The sequence below is a fragment of the Marmota monax genome, unplaced genomic scaffold (assembly GCF_021218885.2).
Source record: "Marmota monax isolate L192 unplaced genomic scaffold, Marmota_monax_Labrador192_F-V1.1 WCK01_AAM20220418_F8-fsc00007, whole genome shotgun sequence".
NCBI classification, from domain to species: Eukaryota; Metazoa; Chordata; class Mammalia; order Rodentia; family Sciuridae; genus Marmota; species Marmota monax.
This window is the reverse complement of record NW_026692781.1, coordinates 5,234,175-5,247,480: the sequence shown is the minus strand read 5'-3', so window position 1 is coordinate 5,247,480 and position 13,306 is coordinate 5,234,175. Positions and strand designations below refer to the sequence as shown.

The following is a 13,306-nucleotide window of genomic DNA, read 5'->3' as shown; positions in this document are numbered from 1 at the left end:
AGCTCATAAAGAATAGTATAATACAAAAGATCTATATAATGAAAATTACAGAATCCTAAAGAAAGAAATCAAAGAAGACCTTAGAAGATGGAAAGATCTACCTAGCTCTTGGATAGGCAGAATTAATATTATCAAAATGACCATACTTCCAAAAGCACTATATAGATTTAATGCAATTCCAATCAAAATTCCAATGATATTCCTCAAAATAACAAAAAAATCAATCATGAAATTCATCTGGAAAAATAAGAGATCCAGAATAGCTAAAGCAATCCTTAGCAGGAAAAGTGAAGCAGGTGGCATTATTATACCAGACCTTAAACTATACTACAGAAAAATAGTAACAAAAACAGCATGGTATCAGCACCAAAACAGACTGGTAGACCAATGGTACAGAATAGAGGACACAGAGACCAACCCATACCACTACAATTATCATATATTACACAAAGGTGCCAAGAACATGCATTGGAGAAAAGATAGCCTCTTCAACAAATGGTGCTGAGAAAACTGGAAATTCATACGCAAAAAAAATGAAATTAAACCTCTATTTCTCACCATGCACAAAACTCAAATCAAAACAAATCAAGGACTTAAGAATACAACCAGAGGGCTGGAGTTGTGGCTCAGTGGTAGAACACTTGCCTGGCATGCATGAGGCTCTGGGTTCAATCCTCACCACTGCATATAAATAAATAAAATAAAAAGATCCATTGACAACTAAAATATATATATATATATATATATATATATATATATATATATTTTTTTTCTTTTTAAATACAACCAGAGACCCTGAGTCTAATAGAAGAAAAAGTAGGTCCTAATCTACATCACGTGGGATTAGACTCCAACTTCCTTAATAAGACTCCTGTGGTGCAAGAATTAAAATCAAGAATCAATAAATGGGAGGGACTCAAACTCAAAAAAGTTTCTTCTCAGCAAAAGAAACAATCTGTGAAGTGAGCCTATATCTTGGGAACAAATCTTAACCCCTTGCACATCAGATAGAGCACTAATCAGTAGGCTATATAAAGAACTCAAAAAGCTAAACACCAAAAAAACAAATAACCCACTCAATAAATGGGCCAAGGACCTTAAGAAAGACTTCTCAGAAAATGATGTACAATCAATCAATACATGAAAAAATGTTCATCATCACTAGTAATTAGAGAAATGCAAATAAAAACCACTCTAAGATTTCATCTCACTCCAGTCAGAATGGCAGCTATTATCCACACAAACAACAATAAGTGTTGGCGAGGATGTGGAAAAAAAGATACACTCATACACTGCTGTGGGACTGCAAATGGTGCAGCCAATATAGATAGCAGTATGGAGATTTCTTGGAAAACTGGGAATGGAACCACCATTTGACCCAGTTATCCCTCTCCTCGGCCTATACACAAAGGACTAAAAACAGTATACTACAGGGACCCAGCCACATCAATGTTTATAGCAGCACAATTCACAATAGCTAAACTGTGGAACCAACCTAGATGCCCTTCAATAGATGAATGGATAAAAAAAATGTGGCATATATACACAACGGAATATTACTCAGCAATAAAAGAGAAAAAAATCATGGCATTTGCAGGTAAATGGATGGAGTTAGAGAAGATAATGAATGCTAAGTGAAGTTAGCCAATCCCAAAAAACCAAGTGCCAAAAGTTTTCTTTGATATAAGGAGGCTGATTCATAGTGGGATAAGGAGTGGGAGCATGGGAGGAACAGACAAATTCTAGATAGGAAAAAGGGGTGGGAGGGGAAGGGAGGGGGGAATGGGATTATTAATGATGGTAGAATGTGATGATCATTATTATCCAAAGTACAGGTATAAAGACACGAATTGGTGTGAATGTACTGTGTATACAATCAGAGATATGAAAAATTGTGCTCTATATGTGTAATTAGAAATGTAATGCATTCCTCTGTCATATATAAATAAAAAGAAGAGGGCTGGGGTTGTGGCTCAGTAGTAGAGCGCTTGCCTAGCATGTGTGAGGCACTGGGCTTGATTCTCAGCACTGCATATAAATAAATAAAGGTCCACTGGCAATTAAAAATATTTTTATTAAATAAATAAATATAGTATAATATAAAATATGTATTTTATAAAGTAAAAAAATAAAGACATTCTAGTATTTAAGTTGCTGAGTTTCAGAATTCAGTGAAAACTATAGTAATATCAAACAGTAAAAACAATACATAAAGTGCCTGATAGCTTTGGACATATATGAGGGACTTTTATATTAAATGGGAGCTTAACAATCATAGTCAACATCTGCATTACGTAATAACTTAGAAAATCTTTTCAAATGTCTTATTCAATCCTCAAAATGGTCTCAATGTTTCAGACAGATAAACTTACACACCTAGGATTCTAAACTTGCATCCATATAGATAATTTTTCTTCAAATCTGTGTTCCTTCTATCATACTATGCTGCTCTGGTAGCAAATGCTTATTTCTATGTAATCAGTTGCTGGAGTGAAAAATTTATAGACATCCTTGATACTTTTCTGTCTCTTTCTCACCCACATTAAAATAATTACCAAGTCCTGTCAATTCTATTTTTTAAATATCTCCCAAGTCAGTTCAAAAAACCTGGACAAAACTTCCATTGTTTCTTTTCCAGACCTAAAATTCCAACCTAAGTGACTATGTCACATCCTTGATCATTTCCATGTTTGATGATTCACTAGAACTCATAAGATTATACTGAGTCTTATAGTCATACTCATGACTATGATTCATGACAGCATAAGAATACAAACTAAAATCAGCAAAGGGAAAAGGCCCATTGGGTAAAGTCCTGAGGAAATTTTTAGAGTCCACACTAGATGTGCTTAATCTCCTCCAGCAACAAGCTGTGACAGCTCAGAAATCTCACGAAAGAGACAGCACCCAAAGGGATGTCTCTGCCTAGCACATATCAAAATCCCAGACTCCTAGGGAGAAAGTAAAAGCGTTCAGCAAGAACCACATTGTTACTCAAAACAGATTTGGCATTCTTATCAGTTCTGAAAATGATGGGTTTCCTTCCAAAGCCCAAGTTCACTGATGCCAGTTAAGGTCCAACTTTACAAGCAGGCCTTCTATGTTAATTCTTTTCTACATGGTAGTTTATCTGCATCACCTCTTAGATTCTTACAATCTATTTTTTACTGTAGCTAGACTGATGTCTGCCCCTTTCCACTGAGGTGTAATTGATGAAAATTATAAATACTGAAAGTATAAACATACACTCTGAAATGATTCACATTCAAGTAAACATATACATCACCTCATATAGTTATCACTTTATGTGTATGTGGTTAGGATACTTAACGTCTACAACAAAGTTTTATTAAATACAGTTAGTATACTTAATTTAGGAGATATAGTGTGAGCAGATTCTAGAACTTATTTTCTTGGCACTTGTACCTTTGACTAATATCTCCCCACTTCCCCACCCACCCTCCTGACCACTAGTAACTACACTTCTACTGTTTCCATGAGTATGAATGTTTTAAATTCTACATATAAATGGGATAATGCATTACAGCTGGTCCTCTGTGTCCACAGCTTCCACATCTGCAGAGTCAATCAACTTCAGATAGAAAATATTTGGAAAAAAATTATCTTTATTGAACATGCACAGTTTTCTTTCTGGCTTTATTAAACAATACAGTGTAACAACTATTTTACATAGCATTTACATTGTATTAGGAATTACACAATGTACCTTGTATTATTGTGTGTGTGTATATATATAAAAATATATAAATTAAAGAAAAAATATATAGTAATATTGTCTTATAAGTAAACTAGAGAAGATTTAAAGTATTACCACAGGACATGCATAAATTATATGCAAATATTATGCCATCTTTATATAAGAGACTTGAACATCTTCAAATTTTGGAATACATGCGGCATCCTGAAACCAATCCCTAGAAAATACCAGGGGACAATTGTATTTATCTCTGGGACTTGCTTATTTCATGTAACATAATATCCTCCAGGTTCACTGTTACAAATGGAACGAGATTTCCTTCCTTTTTAAGGTTAAATAACCTTCCATGTATATATGTGTGCATGTGTGTATGTGCATGTGTGTATCCATTCACTCATTAACATTTAGGTTGTTTCCACATCCTAGCTATTGTAAACAATAAGGCAATGGAACATGGGGATACAGATATCTCAAGACACTGACTTCATTTCCTTTGGCTCTACACCCAGAAGTAGGATCTCTGTACCATATGATAGTCCTATTTTTAATTTTCTGAGGACCCTCCACAATCTTTACCATAAGGGTTGAACTAATTTACATTCATTCCAACAAGGTATAAGGGTTCCATTTTCTCCACATCCTCACCAATACTTTTTTGATAGAAACCTTCCAAACCAGTTAGAGGTAATATCTCACTGTAGTTTTGATTTGCAGTTCCCTGATGATTACTGATATTAAGAAGACTGATGATCTTTTAAAGAAACATTTGGCATCCTTCCCCCCTAGGTGTCTACAAACTGAAATAATCTTCCTTTCTCATAGGTAGGCTAACTCATGAAATCAGTCAAATAACACCTTGAAAGTCACTTCCCAAAGAAAATCTTCCCTGATTTAAAATTGTGTGAGTATACACATGTGTGCCACATATCTGCTCTTATCCGTGCTGATCAGTTAGGGTGGGTACTTGATATAAACCATATTAGTCAGAGTGCATCTATGGGTTTTTATAACTGGAGATGAAGGGAAAGTGTAAATATTGAGCCTAGAAATGTCAGAGGCCATGCTTCTGGTCAACAGCTGAGCCTGAATGAAGTGACAAGACTGACGAAAGTAGACTCATGGCAGAATGAGAGATCCATGATAGAAAGAATCTGTCAGCGCTTAAAGTTATGGTTCTGGTTTATCCCTAAGACCACAAGACTACTCCCAGCTCCTACAGGCTCATGTGAGTCCATCAGTGGACTTCAAATGAATTTCTCTCACCTGCAATAGATATAGCATTAAGAACTTATAGTATGGGAGCAAATAGAAGGAGAAGAAATCTAAAGTTGGAGCATTAAAAAATAAAGGCTCCAGACCCAACCAGGAAACTTAGTTTTGAATAATGAAGATAAACAAGTCATAATGAGGAAGCCAGGGATGGAATCAAGAAAGGGAAGGAGGATTTCAGAGGATACAGAGATATGAAACTAGAAAAGTTAATTTTTGTGCTGAAAACCAAATGTTGCAAACAATAAGCTACCCATCTGAATGCAGCTTCAGAGATGTATGGTATACCTCTATCCTATTTCATTTTTATTTACTGACATTTAAAAACAGATTTCTTACAAAAGTCCAGAATTTCACTTACTCTTGATGAATAAAATCTGATAATAAAGCAATTTATGCAGGAGAATGACATTATATTTGCATTTTGAAATATCCACTGTGGCTTCTTAGAAAAGGATGGAACAAGACAAGAATGGAGGCAAATCAGGGAAATGCAAATTCAAACTAATTTGAGATCCCATCTAACCCCAGTTAAAACAACTATTTTAAAAAAAAATGCTGGCAAGGATGCAGAGAAAACGGAATTCTTTTGAACTACTGGTGGAAATGTAAATTAGTAAATGCACTACGGAAAAACAGTACGGAAATTCCTCAGAAAATTAAAAAATGAGCTACCACATGATCCTTATACCACTCTTAGGTATATATCTTAAGAAAATAAAGTCAACACAAGACAGACACCTGCATACCAATGTTTACTGTGGTACTATTTACAATAGCCAAGATATGGAATCAGCCTAGGCACCCATCAACAGATGAATGGATAAATAAAATATGATATAGATACACAAAGAAGAATGAAATTCTGTCATCTGCAGGGAAATGGATGGCACTGGAGGACATCATGTTGAGCAAAATAAGTTAGACACAGAAAGACAAGATTGTATGTTTTCTCTTATATGTGTAAACAAACAAAGAGGATAAAAAGCAGAAGAGGGACTAGCAAGGACTTGGAAGGGAGCTTGAGGGATGGGTAAAATCGATATCAGGAAGAGTGGACATGAGCAATGTACAACATATACATGGATGGAAATGTCATGGTGAAACATCTGTACAATTAATAAGTGTTAATTTTTTAAAAATTACAGTTAAGAACACCTACTAGCAGACTGAAGAAGCATTATATATATGTAATTAGGATGCCCTGCACTAAAGGGCAACAAAGATGAAGAGAATTTTTCAAGTTAGAAGAAGATTTAAATGATAGAAATTATAGGACTGGTTGACATTTAGAGGTATAGAATGATGGTAGTATCTCCTATACAAAGGGTAGATGGTAGTAGATTGACTAAAATGGAAAACAGGAAGAAAGCAGGTTTAGATAGGAAGAAAATTACTATTATATATGTGAATTTAAGGTATGTGTAGGAATTTGGGTTTGGTACTCAACAGGAAGTTGTAGCCTGGTGCTAGAGACTGGGGAATTATTAGAGAATTAAGTCCAGCTGAAGTTACAGAAAAGATAAAATTCAGAAGGTAAGGGACAGGAAGTAAGGAATAATTCAGGGTGTGAGAGAATGGTGAATGAAAAACAGCCTCAATATAAGTAGAAAAAGGATAACAGGGGAACCAGGAAATAATTACATCATCAAAACCAAGAAATGAGTGTTCCATCAATGTTTAAACAGTTTGATGAAAATTAATAGCATTTGTCTAAGCATAAACAAAAAGACTTTAACAAGGGAAATCATTTACGTTGTCTAGAAACACCACTCACATGTATCTTCTCTTTTTAAACTATATTTTTATTAAAAAGTAAAGCACTAAAAGAAATGACAGCTACTATATACAGAATTTAAGCTTTTTGTTGTAGAAAAGTACTATTTTCTATTTTTAGTCACTGTCACTGTTTTTAAGCATTTAAACTGGCAATTTAAAGTCACAGCAATTTAAAATCACTCAAATTTTCACATTCACTTGTTCATTTAATAATTTATTTATTGAATGCTCATAAGGGATGAAACCAAAGTCTTTTAGGGACTTTTATAAAGCAAGGAATCACCTATCTTCAGTTTATGTATATTAGATCAAATGAACAAATCCCTGCAAACATAAGTATCAAAATTTATAAAGGAAAAACAGGATCGACAACCACTCTCATCCAATGGGTTTAAAAACAAAAGTCCACAATCAAAACACTTAAGATTGAACAAAGAAGATCAATACCTACTTGAAATGTCTTAGAAGGAAACAGATTTTAACATTTATAATAGTACTGTGGTACTTTTACAGTGGTATAGAGGTGGGATTGGGGCAGGGTACATTCAAGGCAGCTCAATAATAATAGTTTGCTCCTGGGCTGGGTATATGGTGCTTCCTTGGTTCAAGCCCCAGCACAGCAAATCATAATAATGATAAACTTAAAAAAAAAAGCTTATTTATACTGATTACATAAGATAGATAACAAATGTGGTAAAGATAAATATTAACCTGGGACTTAATAAGTGAATTTTCCTTAGAATTACAATGTAATATACATTCTTGATTTCCTATTCTTAATTACTGTGTGGGCTAAGCTACTAAACAGATGCCACATCTATTTCAGAAGATGAAGTCATCATTTTGCAATTTATCATTTTTAAAAATTTAAAATGTCATAATTCATGAAATTAAAATAACATCTTAAATAAACATCATATGAAAATCCTTGCTCATGTTTCTTTCCTTCGCCTCCCCCTGCACCCCCATCAAGACACAACACCAGAAATGGAATAAATAGTTCTAAGGATATCTACATTAATTGGAACAAGGGCCCAATTTTGGAATGATGTCAACAGTTTTATTTTTTGTTTTCTTTTTAAGTGGGTAAGGCACAAAAACATGGACAACAATCAAAAAAATTGAGTATTTAGTGAGTATCCACTCTATGACTGGTGTTGAGGTTTCCAAGGAATCAGCAGTCTCCTTGGAAAACAGAGTTGGTCAACAAATATCCACAGATGCACTGACTTGCCTACAAGTACCAGGCTTAGTGTAGGTGATGAATAAGACAAACAGGACTCAAATGTTTGCATAAGTTCCTTATTGTTTTAGAGTTAAAATAATTCAAAATGTTCCAAGTTTCTTTTAGAACAACGTAGAATACATGTAAAACATAAAACCCCTCAGGGAAAAACATACAAGAAACAGGACATGATCTGAAGATGGCATCATATATTTTATTCTTTTCCTAAAATAATCACAAAAAAGTTGTTAAAAATATATACTGTTCCACTGCTTCCAACAGTACTTTGTACAGATCATTTGAGAACATCAAATCTCATTCTCCCTTTTGATGATCTAGAGTTACTAATTACATGTGCTCTGATCCTCTCATAAATTAATTTATGATATGTTTTTCTGTGTGATAAGCTGGAATCTATATTCTCTTTGATGAGTGAAGAACCCAGTTTAAAAGACTTTATTTGCCTTAATCAAGATAGAAAGAAGATCCCAAATCCATCCAACAACTAATAAGGTAGTTAATGCTGTTCCCCTAGGCATAATTTAGGCAACTGAATTTTGGTTCTAATAAACTACCAACATTCTCCACAAACATGACATGGAAGTGATCGCAAAATAAAATCTAAAGATTTTAATGAAAGTAAGAGTTTTCTTGAATTTCAAAATAGAAAATAAGCAATTTAGCACAAAATAAGACCAATGGATTTTTAACACATCCATTACATTCCATACCTGCTGAGAACATTATACATTATGCATTAGGGATATATACAAGATAATACTTATCCTAGAGGAACTGATAGTTTACAGAGGGATATATTTTTAAAAATCTATTATGACATAAGACAAGCATAAAAAGAGAAGTCTGAGTAAGTTGTTATGAGAAACGGAACAAGGGATACACAAGAGAAAGACTTCCAAGAGAAGGTATCAATTCAAGTAAAGGACCACCAGAAGTTATTAAGTGAAAAAAAAAAAACAAAAACAGAAATGGCAAACATTTAAACATGCTTAAAACTCTCCTATCTTAAAAACAAACAGCAAGCTACCCCTATGAATTACACCCATGTATAGCTTCTGTTTTCTCCCTCCCCAATAACTCTTGATAATTCTCTGTGGACTGTTTTCTCACTCCACTATAATCTATTGATTTTAAAACTGCAAACACAATCTCCTTACTGCTATTCCTTATTATAGAACTATTTCTTTGTCTATGGCCAGGAGTTCTCAATAGAATTAATAAATAATTGATCTTTTTTTTTTTTTTTTGTACCAGGAACTGAACCCAGGGACACTGAGCCACTGAGTCACATCCCCAACCCTTTTTATTTTTTGAGACAGGGTCTTGCCAAGTTGCTTAGGGCTTTGAACTTGGGATCCTCCTGCCTCAGCCTCCCAAGTCACTGAGATTTTTGACTTTTTAGGGATCAAGACTGTTTTAGAAAGCTGTTAAGAGCTATAGAACTATTTTAGAAAAAAAAAAATGTACATTTACATACAAAAATTTTCTACAGTTTAGAAGATTCATGGATTCCATGAAGTCCACTAATGAACTCTAGAACCACAGATTAAAAAGTTTTCTGAAGAAACTGTCAAAGACTGCCAAGATCAAATCAATAGAATCTAAGCCAAATTTAAGTATCTTAAGTTATTATTCACAGTGAGACTGAAAGACATCAAATATTTTAAAATCCATGAATTTACAATTGTACTGAAAAATAAAAATGCAAACAACTTTGGAAAATACTAAAAATAAAAGTAATCTTTCTGCAAACTGGTAAATAAAAAAAGTCTTTCCTATATTAACTTTACCAATGGGTAAGTAATAGGAAAAACTTCTTTCTTTTTATAATAATTTTTCCTGGCATGGTGGCATACACTTGTAACCCCAGTGACCCTGGAGGTTGAGGCAGGAGGGTCACAAGTTCAAAATCAACCTCAGCAACTTAGTGAGACCTTAAGCAACTCTGGAGGCTGAGGCAGGAGGATCACAAGAGATCAAAATAAAAAATAAATTTCAAAATTTATTTGTTTCAAAATAAAAAATAAAAATGGCTGGGATATGGCTCAGTGGTAAAGCGCCTCTGGGTTTAATACAAAAAAAAAAATGTAGAGAGCCGTCCCCCACCCCCCGCGCCTGCCAGGTAGGGGAACTGTGACCACGGACAGAAAAGGCCCAGTGGCCCGCGGCGGGACAGAGCTTCCAATCACTCCTGCAAGGTAGGCGGGCCTGCGACCCTCCAACAGAAGAGGAGCAGCGGCCTGCTGAGAGGCAGAGCCGCCCCCTCCCCCTGCACCGGCAAGGTAGAGGGAACTGTGACCACGCACAGAGCAGGCCCAGCGGCCTGCTGAGGGGCAGAGCCACCCCCCACCCCCCGCGCCTGCCAGGTGACCACCGACAGAAAAGGCCCAGTGGCCCACGGTAGGACAGAGCTTCCAATCACTCCTGCAAGGTAGGCGGGCCTGCGACCCACCGGCAGAAGAGGAGCAGCGGCCTGCTGAGAGGCAGAGCCGCCCCCTCCCCCTGCACCGGCAAGGTAGAGGGAACTGTGACCACGCACAGAGCAGGCCCAGCGGCCTGCTGAGGGGCAGAGCCGCCCCCCACCCCCCGCGCCTGCCAGGTAGATGGAACTGTGACCACGGACAGAAAAGGCCCAGTGGCCCGCGGCGGGACAGAGCTTCCAATCACTCCTGCAAGGTAGGCGGGCCTGCGACCCACCGGCAGAAGAGGAGCAGCGGCCTGCTGAGAGGCAGAGCCGCACCCTCCCCCTGCGCCTGCAAGGTAGAGGGAATTGTGACCACCCACAGAACAGGCCCAGCGGCCTGCTGAGGGGCAGAGCCGCCCCCCACCCCCCGCGCCTGTCAGGTAGGCGGAACTGTGACCACTGACAGAAAAGGCCCAGTGGCCCGCGGAGTGGCAGAGCTTCCAATCACTCCTGCAAGGTAGGCGGGCCTGCGACCCACCGGCAGAAGAGGAGCAGCGGCCTGCTGAGAAGCAGAGCCGCCCCCTCCCCCCCGCGCCTGCAAGGTAGACGGAACTGTGACCACCATCAGAACAGGCCAGACCTGCAACCGAGAGACAGAACAGGCCCAGTGGCCTGAGGAAGGGTAGAGCCGCCCCCCCCCCCCGCGCCTGCAAGGTAGGCGGACCTGCGACCCACTGGCAGTACAGCCCCAGAGGCCTGCAGAGGGGCAGTGCCGCTGCCTGCGCCTGCAAAGTAGACAGAACTGTGACCACCGACAGAACAAGCCTAGCGGCCCGGAGAGGGACAGAGCCGCCGCCCGCGCCTGCGAGGGAGACTTTGCAACTATACAAGACCAATATAAATATATAGGGGGAAAATTCAACAGCACAACAGTTTCACCAAGTAGAAAGGAACGCGAACAGTACGAAGAGACAAGGAAAGAAAGGACCACAAGCAATGCAGGTCAACTCAACTTTAGAAGAGGTAATAGCTGCAGCAGATGGAATGTCAGATAAAGAATTCAGGATATACATGCTTCAGATGATCTGGAGTCTCAAGGAAGACATCAGACAGCAAAATCAGACAATGAAAGATCACTTCAACAATGAATTACATAAACAAATCCAAGAAGCAAAAGATCAACTATACAGGGAAATAGAGGTTATAAAAAACAAACAAACAGAAATCCTAGAAATGCAGGAAGCAATAAGCCAACTTAAAAACTCAATTGAGAATACTACCAGCAGAGTAGAACACTTAGAAGACAGAACATCAGACAATGAAGATAAAGTATTTCAACTTGAAAAGAACATAGACAGCTCAGCAAGACTGTTAAGAAACCATGAGCAGAACATCCAAGAAATATGGGATAACATCAAGAGACCAAATTTAAGAGTCATTGGGATACAGGAAGGGACAGAGTTTCAAACCAAAGGAATGAGCAATCTATTCAATGAAATAATACGAGAAAACTTCCCAGACTTGAAGAATGAGACAGAACCCCAAATCCTAGAAGCCTACAGGACGCCGAATGTGCAAAATCATAAGAGACCCACACCTAGACACATTATAATGAAGATGCCCAACATACAGAATAAGGAGAGAATTTTAAAAGCTACAAGAGAAAGGAAGCAGATCACATTTAGGGGTAAGCCAATCAGGATAACAGCTGATCTTTCAACACAGACTCTGAAAGCTAGAAGATCCTGGAATAACATATTTCAAACACTGAAAGAAAATGGGTTCCAACCAAGAATTGTGTATCCAGCGAAATTAAGCTTCAGGATGGAAGATGAAATTAAAACCTTCCACGATAAACAAAAGTTAAAGGAATTTGCAGCTAGAAAACCATCTCTTCAAAACATCCTTGGCAAAACATTACAGGAAGAGGAAATGGAAAATAACAATGAAAACCAACAGTGGGAGGTAGGACACTAAAGGGGGGAAAATAATCAAAGAGGAAAACAAACCATGTTTAGTAACATAAATAAACAAATATGGCTGGAAGAACAACCCATATCTCAATAATAACCCTAAATGTTAATGGCTTAAACTCACCAATCAAGAGACACAGGCTAGTAGAATGGATCACAAAACAAGACCCAACAATATGCTGCCTACAGGAGACGCATTTGATAGGAAAAGACATACATAGGCTGAAGGTGAAAGGTTGGGAAAAATCATATCACTCATATGGACTTCGGAAACAAGCAGGAGTATCCATACTCATATCAAATAAAATAGATTTCAAGCCAAAGTTAATCAAAAGGGATAAAGAGGGACACTACATACTGCTCAAGGGAACCATACACCAACAAGACATAACAATCATAAATATATATGCCCCAAACAATGGTGCAGCTATGTTCATCAAACAAACTCTTCTCAAGTTCAAGAGTCTAATAGACCACCATACAATAATCATGGGAGACTTCAACACACCTCTATCACCACTGGACAGATCTTCCAAACAAAAGTTGAATAAGGAAACTATAGAACTCAATAACACAATTAATAACCTAGACTTAATTGACATATATAGAATATACCACCCAACATCAAGCAGTTACACTTTTTTCTCAGCAGCACATGGATCCTTCTCAAAAATAGGTCATATATTATGTCACAGGGAAACTCTTAGACAATATAAAGGAGTAGAGATAATACCATGCATCCTATCTGATCATAATGGAATGGAACTGAAAATCAACGATAAAAGAAGGAAGGGAAAAGAAAACATCACTTGGAGAATGAACAATAGGTTACTGAATGATCAATGGGTTATAGAAGACATCAAGGAAGAAATTTAAAAATTCTTAGAGATTAATGAAAACACAGACACAACATATCG

General features: G+C 37.4%; 1 protein-coding gene across 7 annotated transcripts in view; it reads right to left on the bottom strand.

Moving 5' to 3' along the window:
* Window positions 1-13,306, bottom strand: part of Ubr3 (ubiquitin protein ligase E3 component n-recognin 3) — a 228,214-nt gene that overhangs the window by 25,475 nt on the left and 189,433 nt on the right. The gene's annotated exons all lie outside the window — the stretch shown is intronic.